Source organism: Protopterus annectens, chromosome 2.part0, assembly GCF_019279795.1.
Source record: "Protopterus annectens isolate FY-2018-M chromosome 2.part0, PAN1.0, whole genome shotgun sequence".
Taxonomy (NCBI): domain Eukaryota; kingdom Metazoa; phylum Chordata; order Ceratodontiformes; family Protopteridae; genus Protopterus; species Protopterus annectens.
The window spans coordinates 1,501,694,451-1,501,707,602 of record NC_056728.1 but is presented as its reverse complement, the minus strand read 5'-3'; positions in this window follow the sequence as shown (position 1 = coordinate 1,501,707,602).

Sequence of the window (13,152 nt, the reverse complement as noted above, 5' to 3'; positions counted from 1 at the left end):
CATACATAATGCTTGCACTAAGTATATGTTCATCTTTCATTTTTATTGCCTGCACAAACCATTACCCCATGACCTGTATTGTTCTGTTTGGATATAGTATTTTGCTTATTGTTATTGTTGTAAAATGACTCCTTCCATATGTGACCGTCTTGTGCATAAGATAGAATTACTACTACTACTAGTTTCAATAATGTTTATGAATGCTAACTTGTAACAGTATTTGATATTGCCTGTTAATCATTAATATCTTTATCTTAAGTTTAAAAATATATAAGAGGTGAATTTGCAAGTCAGAGATAACATGAAGCTATCCATAAAAGCTGCTTTTCCAATAATCGACTGTTTAAGCATTTTTTCCTCTAGAGCTGAGTCAGGGATGACACCAGTGTTGCCTTTGTGACCCTTATGCCAATAAGAAATTTATCCAAAGAGTTAACATAACGCATCAGCATTAAACAGTTATAGACAGGTTGTAAATACACTTGTCATTTGGTGTTACTAAGCCCATACCAGTTAGAGTCAATGAATGTAACCCAAGCCTCCTCAGATATGTCATATTAACCAATAACGCAGGGCTTAACTATTAACTCTTAAATAAATTGCCTTGATCCAAGCATCTTTGGTCATCCTAGCCTGTTATTCCAACATCAGGCTGCTGAAGTATAATAGGGGGCCATAAGGGGGAGGGTTAAGCCATGATGACTACCCAGGGCATGCCTTCTGCTGCCAATCCCACATAACAAGGCCTCACTGATAACCAACTAAGTAATAATAAAAGCATCATTTACTTAAACAATAAATCACTGACAGCAGCATTAACTGACTTGGTTAAAGTAATCATTAATAGACAAGATTAACTGTGAATAGACACATTAAACCCCAAGCTGTTCAAGTGGATTCTATCCACATCATAAAAGTTTCTGTTTGGTGCTAGGCGACTATGTCCAGTAACGTAGTAGTCAATCTCTCAGACTGCCCAAGCTACCAGGTGATTAATAAAGCACCTAGGTACTTCCATGGATGAACTTGTTAAGGTACCTTTCCAGAGATGCCTGGGCTGGATAGCAGAGAGTAGACAAAAATAAAATCATGTCTGAATGGAGAGTGTCAGTCTGTGGAGGTCATATAACATTCTAGCTACTGGGATCTTCTTCAGAACGAGGTTTAAGTTATTGCCCAAGAACGGATGATGAGTACGGCTGTCAGTCATTTTAATTTACCTGTTACCTTGCACCATATGTCCCAAATTTGGAACCAAGACAAGAGTAGAAAGCTGAACCAGTGAATAAGCCAAAGATTTTGATCCAAAGAACCGGTGTATCCTGCCTGGTAAGCCAGTCTTTGGATAAAGGAGCATGCCAAAATCCACACAACCTTTTTCCATGTAAAGTAAAACATCAAGATTACTACCTAATGTAAGCAAAAGAAAGGCAAGATATAACCATCTCCCAGTCCTCTTTAGGACTTTGGTTCTTCTCTGCCAGGTCCAAGTTTCTGCCTATGTAGAATGAATGTAAAGCATAACCATGGTGGGGATGCCTTGGTATATAATGTCTTTTCTCAGGGTTGTGTTGACATATGCTAGTGTACATGAGCTCCCTGACATTAAATGGAAAATAAGGCCAGACAATTAGTGCTGGACATTAACCTGCCCAGAGAAGTATCCCAGTAGATGGGGTAAGTGACATAAAACCTGGCCTTTTCAGAAGAATGTAATGTCCTTTGCTGAGCTGGTCAGTTTTGGGTTTCCCCAACCATATTAAAATAAAGTAATTGGCAATAAAAATGTTATCACAACACAAGGAATGAAGTAGCTCCTTGGCTTTATAGCCCCAGAGGACAAGCAAGTAAACAAGGTGGCCCAGAGGATGAAGGAATAAAATCATCTGCTGAAAAATAAAGTCCCTTAACAATAGGCCCCAAAACGTGGTACATATAGATTTCTTGGTGTCCTGTGAAGGACCTTCAATGTTTTCCAAAACTCTTCAACAATATGTTAATAAGCCAGTGAGTGGAAAAATCAGGAACCCTGTGAAATGAACCAGCCAGCATCAAACTGCTAGGTATATGCGTAAAGTGTGGAATGCCTCATTCAGTGAACATCGATGTGCTAGAAAATGAAACATTAATGAACATTCCAAATGCCTGAGTGGTTACGGTATCATCCTTGACCCTGCCAATAATCCTTACCTGGTGATGTTTAAGTTTGCTGCCTTTCCGTAGGTCAGATACAGATCTAAGAAAGATACTGCCTGGTGCTAATGCTCTGCGAGCAAAGTTTAGTAATCCATGTAGTTTCATGACTTCCCTGATTCGAACTTTGTTAATTTTTAAAAACTTTTCAATTGTTCACCTGAGATGTTGCAGTTTGTCAGTAGGGAGGTTGAAGGCAGAAGTCAGAACAGCAATAAGTAGCTCTAGAAAAGTAATAGTCTGGCTAGGGCCTTCAAGCTTTTCCCTTCAGGCCTTCAAGCTTTTCCCTGATGAAGGGAACTCCTACTTTGCTGCAAAATTCCAAGAAAATGGTCATGTCTTTTTGAGCCAAGCCCCACCCTTACATATTATCAGATAATCATCTAAGTAATGAATAGTGCCTTGCAATGTAATGCAGAACTAAAGGTATCAAAACCTGCTCAGACCATAGAGAAGCAATGGGCATGACTCTGTCAAAAAGGAATTTGACATCAAATTAAAAGCCTAATAAAGGCACGTCATCTTCTCTGATGGGAAAATGGTGGAAAGCAGACTGAATATCTAGTTTGCCCAGCCATAGATCTGAAAGTCCCTTGGTGGTCTGCACTGCTTGATCTAGCAAGGCTTAGTACACCATAGATTATGGTTTGTCAATAAAATCACTAACAGAAAGACCAGCTGGGTGTAAGGCATGAAAAATTAGTAGAAAGTCCCCTTCTTTTTTCATCAGGATCAGACTTATGAGAGATATTTTATAAGCAGGTCCAGGATGGTGAAAAAAGGTGACAGTGATCTTTCTTGTTAAGATCTCATTCTCAATTAATTTATAAGCATTTTGTTCATTGCCTTTGATAGACAAGAGGTTCTTAACTACACTGGAAATCAAAGGCATAGAAGACCCAATGACAAAATCTGAAGAAAAGCCTTTGATGAGGAAGGAAGGTGCCTTTTTATTAGGATAATCTGAGACTGAGATTAAGGTTGCAAGTTTATCCTCCTTAATCAAAGAATGTGACAGTTTGAAATTGTATCTGACATGGGGAAAAGTTAGTTCTTTGGCCATGAAAAAGATATTTGCCCCTGTGTGATCGATCCTATCTCAGGCTGGGACCATTATCACTTAACAGAGTAGTAGGGTTCATAGTGGGCTGCCCTGGCTTCAACCAATATCTAGCTGCTAGATGAGCTTTCCCACAGTGGAAGCATTGATGAGTGATCCTGCAAGTAGGTCATGAAAATTTCCATTGTGTAAAGCCCAAAAATATTTAACTTTCAGCTGGTTCTCAATTATTGGGGAGTCATTGCCCATGGTATTGGACTTCTCCAGCATGATTCTAAGACAAATATTGAGGTGTTATTGACTCCACATTAGGGTCTTTTCTGCTGCCTTTTACTTCCTGAACCTTTTTTCATTCCTTGTCTATGAGGTCTCCCCACAGATGTGTTGAGTTTCCTTAATTGAAAGAAAATAAGCTAATAGTGTGAGGGCTTCATTCAGATCTTTTTCAGTGGATGGCCATGTAATCCATAAAGTCCATAACCCAAATGTCACAGTTCTTGGTTTTGTGTCTTGGCAGTAGCTTTCATATTGAGGGTGGCTAGGGCTGTAATAAAGTCTTTGGACCTGATGTTGTCAGCTATGAGTATTCTTTGAATGTCTATTGTGTCAATTCTGTCAAAGACATCTATGAAGTCCACCTGATCAGCTTTTACTTTAATTCCTAAAGGGACATGAGCTGTAATGTGATATCCCAGATGTGTGGACCTAACAGATCTGTTAAGGGCCACGAGAGCTACAAACTGAGTTATATTGAGATCTGGGTCATTTGGTCTGACATTTTTATTTGAAAATATTTTTATTCATTTTCAAAAAGAAAAACACATATACAGGTTATTTATGACAGTGACATACTTACAAATTATTTACACAGGTTAGCTAAAAGCAGTAAACAGATATCAACATTAAAACCAAAATAAAGTGTTTACAAGGGTGCCTATTGCTGACATATAATCAACTTTCTATACAATTGTTTCCTGATTCTAATTTGCTACAGTCATTACTCTCCAACATTTCAGTTACTTTTTGCCTTGCTATATATAATGATGTAGTTTATTCAGTTCTTCCTTTAATAGTTTTCATTTCCAATTGAGATACCACTAGCACCATATCCCTATATTGCTTAAAAGTTGGAGAAGCTTTGGATTTCCAGTTTGATGTAATGTTCTTCCTTGCAATGGCTAGGAGAGTCCACAAGATTATATTTTGTTCTTGGTCAGGTACGGGTATATTAAATAAAATAAGAGAATTAGAAATTTAGAATTTGTCATTGAATAACATTTGCAGAAAATAATTTATTTTATCCCAGTGTGGTTTAATCAAATGGCATTCATAGAACATTTGTTCCCAGTCTGTTTTTATTGTTAAATCACATCTCCAACAGTTGAATTTTTTCTTAATCATAAGTTCCATTTTATGAGGGGTTATGTAAGATCTGTGTATGAATTGCCATGCAGCGAGTTTCCAATGTAATGAAAGTGTTCTGCTTTGCAGATAGAAGAATTAATTGTTTATCTCTATCATTTGGTACTTGCCCATTAACTGATCTATAATAGTCCCGTATTGTGTCATTATTGTAGATTTTTATTTTTTTATTTTTTTTAGAAATAGATGATAAGTATCCATTTCCATTAATGGGTTGATTCATTAATAATATTATATGTTCTATGAAATTAGGAACATTCTGTCTTATTGATGGTTGCATTGTTTCTTGTTTCCTTAATATATATCATTTTAATTCTTGTATATGTAGCCATGAACTATTTTCCATATTTAATTTCCTTTTAATTTGGTTTGTTGACAGAAGTTTTCCAGAGTTTACCAATTGATGCCAATATATTAATCCCTTTTCTTTAAGCATTTTGACTACTTCTTTATCAAATGTTGTTATATTACCTTGTGTGTACGCTACTGGATATAGCAGAATAATCATGCTTTAAATATCATGATTGCTATTAATAAGATTTTTGAAAATTTTTAATGTATAAGTAATGTATTTGGAACTTATATTTTCATGTTTATGTATCATCATGTATTCCTTCATCAGCCATAGAAAATTGTCTGATATGAAATCGGTATAGTTATTTGTTAATACAAATCCCGATTTTAGCCAGATTTTCTCATGAACTAGCTCCCATTTTGATGTATATCTTGTATTTAGCCATAATGATATTGTTTTAATAACAGATGAATCTAAATATACTTCTATGTCTGGTAAACCTATGCCACCCATATCCCATTCATCTAGATGATATTTCATAGCTATTCATGGCTTTTTTGGATTCCACAGGAATCTTATTATTAAATTGTTTAATTGTTTAGGTACGATTTTGCTGGTGGCAAAGAACAAGCTTATATGACATAAAGAATTTTTGGAAATATGATCATTTTAATTACATAGAGCCTTTCTTCCATTGAAAAAACTAATTTATTTCATTGCTGTATTATATTTTTAATATGATTTAAGATCTCTTTATAATGTGTTTTGATTGTAGTATCTAGATTGTTAGTTATTATAATTCCCAAGTATTTGATTATATTATCGGTGGGAATATATTTATGGCATTTTTATTTAGATCTTTTTTATTAGTATTGATAAGCAATACATTTGCTTTGTTCTCGTTAAATTTAAGACATACAATTTTTTGAAGGTTTTGAATTGGGTCCTATAATGCTTTTAAAGAGCTATTATTATTCTTTAAAGTAATTATTATATCATCAGCACAAAGTTGAGTTTTAAGCTCTAGTCTGTTGTCTAATTGTATTCCTTCAATACTTTTATTTATACGTATATTATTTTCTAAGGGTTCAATGACTTGTTCAAATAATAATGGGGAAAGAGGACAGCCTTGCTTTGTGCCCTTTCTTATTTTAATAGATTTAGATAGACAAGATCCCAATTTTATATGCCAATGATTTTTCATATAATGATTTTATTAACAAGGCAAAGTTGTTTGAAAAGCCATATTCTTCTAAAACTAACCATAGATAATCCCAGTTCACTGAATCAAATGCACTATTTATGTCTAAATTATTAACATTCATTTTGTTTTTTGTAACATTTATATAATCAATTAAGGAAATAATTATTCTGATGCTGTCATAAGTGTTCCTATCTTTTATAAAACCTGTTTGACCTTCCTCTATCAGAAATGGTAGTAATTGTTTTATTTGAGCAGCATGTATTGCCATAAAAATGTTATAATCTATATTAAGAAGTGAAATGGGTCTCTATGATGAACATTCACTGGGATCTCTACTTTGTTTTAGAATGGGTGATATTAGCATGTACTTCCAAGAAGGAGAGATGTCTTTACCATTTTTAACTGATGTAAAGGCATTCATCAACAACAGCACACCTCATTAGATAGTAGTTTAAACATATCCGGGGTGATATTATCTATAACTGGAGCTCTGTTTAATTTTAGCTGGTCTGACATTTTTGACAGAGAGTGGGGGGCATTTGGGGTCTGTGCTGATGCTGAAGATGAAGCCTGTCCTGGGTAGGGTAACTGTAGCCTTGAGAGGTAGTGGCAGACATGGGAGTTTTGTTTCCAAAGTTTCTTTCTAAAAACATATAAAAATTCCTAGCCCAACCCTCACCAGGAAAAAATGGAGGATTTTTTCTAAATAACTGTTTGCCCCCTTACTGATAGGGTTATTCCTGGCTTCACAAATTTGTCAGTATCTTCCATTTCCTGAATAATTTCTGGTGTTAGAGTGTCTGCAAAGCTATGGGCATCCTTCCTGGTCCTTTTCTGGATGTTTTGGCAATGGTTATCCCATTCAAATGCTCCTGTTCTAATGATGGCTAAAGTATCCTTTTGTTACGCATACTTTTTTCTTGACTATGCATGTCTTCCAAAGCAGAAATGAGACCTTGTGCTTCAGGGATTAAACAATGCCAGCTATTCTTCAAAACTTGCAAAGAAGAAATTCCTAAAATGGAAAAGATGGGTGAGATGTTAGTAGAATAGGAAAATATTCAGCAGATCTATACTTACCTTCCTTGAATCATTGCAATACTTGGGTTTGTGCCTTAGATTCTCACAAAAAGGGGGATTTGTTCCTTTAAATGAATGCAGACTAGTAAGTATTGTTGGAGTGATTAGAAGACTGGTCAGTATGTGCTCTTCGTAATGAAATACATAAGGAAAAAAAATCCCACATACCCAATGTTTTCACATCATAGTGGGGTTGATTCACCTGATGTAGAATGCCTGCAACAGGAATTGCTTAACTGCAATACATTTTTTTTGTTAAATTATCAGTTAAAACATGGGCAACATACAGGCAGAATTCACTAAAGGAATAGAAACCAAACCATATTAACTATATATATATATATATATATATATATATATATATATATATATATATATATATATATATATTTATACACATATATCTACACATGCAGATATATGTTGCACATCCAGCACCTGTTTTCTTTCCTTTTAACTATCAGTAGTACTGTATAACATAAATTGTTGAATTCTTATCTTCCCTTAAACCTCATTCGACCTTCTCATCCTGAATATTTTCTTGCATGTATTGTTCCCCCAATCTCCATTTATTTCTATGGAATTCCTTGCCCCCTTTTCCTAAGAGCCCTCTTCCAGTTCTTTTATCTCCTATATAATGTTCAGTATTTTAGCTATAGTTGAGATAGACATTGATTTTCATTTTCTAATAACTGCTTTCTATTCTTTTTTTACTTTTTGTATTTATTTTATTTTAGCAGTAAGCAGAAGTGCAACACATTTTAATCATTGTTAATATTTGCCAGTGCAGTGACCCACCATCCTCTAATTAGATGTTTTGTAAACAGGTCAGTCTTCCTTAATAGTGCAAATAGTGTAAGATCTACTGTTGCAGTAACCCTGGAAGAGGCAGAACAGTTAAGAGCCACTCCTTGCATTTGCCTTTGATACCAGATCACATAACTTTCCAGAGTGAAAACTGGATGTTCCACTACTGCAAACATTTCAGAATGTAGTTTCTCACTGGTACTGTAAGTGCACATAGGTACATTCAACAGTGGAATGCTATGATGTGGATAAACCAAAATGGTAAACCAACAAATAACAGCTTGTAAACAACACTGCCCACAGTTATTCGACAAGGCAGACCAGCAATTGATCAGATCAGCTGCCAGGAAGACTGTCCCAACTGAATGAGAACAATAAGGAAAATAGTAAGTCAAAGTCTGAGACAAGGATCATGAATCAAAAGAAACAGTGGAGAACCCTTAATCCTTCAAGCTGCCAGCTCACTAGCCAGTGATACTGTTTTAAGTATTTGGTAAAATGACACAGAAGTACAATCTGACTGATCCTCTGCAGTTGGACCGTCATTGAAGGGATGTAATGGCAACTCGATTAAAGTTGTGAACATGCCATTAACTAAACAAAACTCAAACCAGGACTAAAGCCAAACAAGCTTCATCTGAATCAAACTAACAGTCACTACACTCTAAGCTAACACTCGAATGTAAAGCCACATCAGTTCCACAAAACAGTGAAAGACAAGCACTTGACCAGAACAAGGAAAGGACCAATCAAATATACTGCAGCAAAAGCTGCCTACAGGAATCAAAGCTAAAACAACAGCCCACTGGAAGGCCAGACAAAATCTTAATACAATCAAGGCTAACCAAGCACTCAATCATTTCCAGCAGACTTTACTTAAATTTGAATCCAGTACCTATCTGGTCACTGTCGGATGACTTTATGTTAATACAAAAAGGTGAATACAAGCACCTGAGAGGAATTCACTGAACCAACACATATTTTTATATTTTCCTTCAAACCAGTCACCAGAAAGCAACTTCTCACCAGGATAGGATTATTTAAGCTCCACCCTTGTAGTGACTCATTCAAGGACAATCTTGCTTACAGGTAAGCTGTGTTTATGGCTCTTTGTTGTAATGTGATTTTTATCATTTTAGGTCATATGACACTAGCCCTTCTATCTTATGCAAACAATAAAAATATCTTGAATTACAGATAACAAGTAATAAAAAAAAATAAAAAAAAGACTCAATCTTGTTATTTGACTTACTCACTGGAGCATCTTACTACTTAAAACTGTAGTATCAAAATAGCTTTTCTTTGTTGTTGGCATTTTACCTCAATTAGCTGTTATAATTTTGTAAAGAAACTTGACAAAAATGACAAACAAGTTTCACATTAACAACAGAATTGTTTAAGAGAATACACTAACCCAAAAAAGCAAATATAGAAGTCATGCTTACCACAGGGACTGTCCCATATGTAAGTTTATACTGTTATAAAGAATTTTCTTTAATTGTATATTAATTTAATTTAAACAATAAAGAGAGGTCACACAAGGCCACTAGGGAGCAATGATTTATTAAAGTATTAAGCACTTTCATATCTCACCTAGACACTTCATCAGACATATTCAGACACTAAAGACTGCTACCTTTAAATATATGTATCATCTGTTTTCCAACCAATCACAGTTTTACACATCAGAAATTCAAATCAGAAAATGTGTTTGCATAAAACCAAGTGTTACATACATATTAATTATACAAAACAACAGAGAATATACTTAAGAACTTCATATTCCTGAAAACCTTAAAGTCCTAGGAAACTTAATAAAAACAATTTTATAAGAAATATGATTTCTATTATTACTTTTATATTCCACTTCAGATGATTAATAACATCCTAGACTATCCACTAGATGTCTCCAAAGACATGTATAGTTAGATGCATTGCATAGTGCTATGGACTTAAATGTTCTTAATGCAACCTAACATATACATAGGAAATGTATTTCTCAGTCTTATATATATATATATATATATATATATATATATATATATATATATATATGTATAACATTACCATAAATATCACATATATACATTCATACATTAAAATTGTGTATTTATATAAAATATGTATGAATCAACCAAAATTATCAAACATTGAGTGCACCTAAAGGTTTTTAGAGAAAGTCAATTACTAGGACGTTTATCAATTCTCAAAAACTTCAAAGCACTCATAATGTATACTTGTGCTTCATCAATGGAACACAATAAATGAGACCCATAAGGAATATGCACATAGATATATTTAAATGGTATATACCTATTTTTATAGACTATGTGGGTTTTTCTATCTTATCATAAGTAGGTGGCTATTTCTGAAACTCAATCAATGTTTAAGGGGTCTATCAATTTGAAAAGGCTTCAGGCTAACTCTGTCATTTCATCCCATCGCATTATCTGACTGTAGCCTGATGACGCATTTCATTTCACATCTCTCTGTATAGTCCTTAACATTCCCTACACTCAAGTTCTTATTGATCACTTCTATGGCTAGAAATCTAAACTTATGTGACAGATCATGACTCAATACATGTGTAGCTAGAGCATTGCTATCATCTTCCCTATTGATAGCATTTAAATGCTCTGTCACCTGTTCCCTGAGTGTTCAATTAGTTTTACCTATGTAAAACACAGGGCATTTTATACATTTAGCTAGATAGAGTAGGTCTCTGGATTTACTGACTGCATAGTGTTTAAACTCATATACCTTAAAATTACTGGGATGATGAATCTGTCCCCATTGGCCATATAAAAGCAGTAATTGCAATTTATACATCTGAATATTCCCATCTTTTTCGACTCTACTCTGTAAAACTGTGATTGGTTGAAAAAGAGACGATGCATATATTGAAAGGTAACAGATTTTAGTGCCTGAATATGTCTGATGAAGTGTCTAGCAAAGACATGAAAGAGTTTACTACTTTAATAAATCGCTGCTCCATAGTGGCTGTGTGTGACCTCTCTGTATTGCTTATATTGTTCTTTTGGACTTTTTTGTCTTTGGTTCAGTGAGGCACTTAAAATCTCTGACAACTGTGTGTTTTCACTATTAATTTAATTTTACCCATTTTTATTCTGCTATGGGAACTGGTTATCATGGGCAATTTCTCAGCAATTACCTAGGCCACAAGGTCAAGGGCAAAAGTAATATATATGGACAGTTTTAAGTAGCCAGTCAAACATCATGCCTTGAAGTGGGAGAATGGGAGGTTGGCAAATTACCTGGAGACAGCTATGCACACATTGCAATGCATGTGTGCTCCATTTATACAGTGTCTGGAACTGAGGAATGAACCTCCAACATAGTATCTCAGAGACAAAATTCCCATCATTGAACTACCATGGTATATTCTAAAATACAAACTCTTATCAGATTCTCTGAAATTATGTTGCTAACTATCATACTGTAAATCTTTAAGTTGTTTTTATGTGTTTTTTATTGACACATTATGTATTACATGACATAGCTCACAAAACTGATAAAGTGATGTATGCTACTGCAGCATTATATTAGGGAATAAACCTGACCATGCATTTTTTTCATGAATGAATGAGTCAAGGTGCTTACAGGAAACAACAATATTTTATCACCTACAACAGCTCTTAATGTGCATCAAGGAAATTTGAGGACTGTGTTTTGTTTTCTGCAAATGTTTTGTGTGAAGTACTAATCCTGTGTCTCCACATTATAATGAGGGTTGTGTTGATGCTAATAAAAGAGATACCCAGATTTTATTGCAGCTATTTCTTTATATGATGGCTGAATAATCTCACCTAGATAGACACAAGGAAATAAAATGAAAGACGAAATGAGAATATTAACCACAGGAACATCATATGCTCATATTTTTGTACACATCTACAATATGTCAATTACTTATAAATCAACATTTATTAAAAATGCAACTGCTCAGTAGTAATCTTATTAAGAAATGTATTCCCAATGTTCCTAAATCTCAAACAAATGCAAATGGAATGTACTTTTCCAAATATGCAGTAAAATCCTTTTGAATGGGTCAAAAATAATTTGCAAAACAAATTGTAATAAGCAGTTTGTAATTATAGTCTTTCAAGCAGGTTACTAAAACTGTGAAGATGTGTGGTTCGCATAAACAAATATTGAATGCAGTATTAAGTATTGTAATCTATGAAAATGAAGAATTTGGCATAACCAGGGTTCAACCACTGCATCTTTTTAACACTATAAAACTTAATATGTTTTAATGTTACCTGTCATTAGTCCTCTGAGCTAAAATGGCCCTTGTGATGTTTTTTTGGAGAATAGGTTATCTTCCTATTTTAAATCAACATATATAAGTTTAGTATATCAGCTCTGGTTTGTAGTTGTGTGGTGGAAGTGGTGGTGGTGTGTGTGTGTGCATGGGGGGGGGGGTATTGGGTGGAGAAGCAAGCAAACCCACACAGGTAATTCTAAATGCTGAGAGGATAACATGTAAATTGAACTTGAATTATCCTGAAATAATCTATGATACAGTGATATTGCACCACAAAACTGAGATTAGATATACTACATTTTTTTCTAAGAAATAGGCACAGTTGTGAAAGTTTACCTCCTCAGATCTCATTCCCAGCACACACATCCATAGCTTTTTGTTTTCCTTTCTCTCTCTCTCTCTCACTCTGACCCTTGTGCAAAAGCATTTGCTTGTCAGCCCTCAGAACTCCCTACATTTATTCCTTTTAATCCTTTTGACAGAAGTATAATTTGCCTTCATTTACCCTTCAACTATCCCATCATTTCCCTTAATTTTCTTCAAGGGCATTGGCAGAGAAAAACAAATTATGCTAATCAGGTAGATAGTGATGGGAAATGAAGGGTGCAGGCTAATGGAATGTGATGAGAAAATGGGAGGCAATTGAAATATATATGATGATGGTGACTGAACAGCATAAAAGTATGATATAAGTGAGTCCTGTATGCATGATTGAGAAAAGGACATGGTAAAAGAGCAACTGGTGAAAAAAAGATACATTCCTTTATTTTTTTTTCCATTTATTATGGTGGGTGCAGCATGTT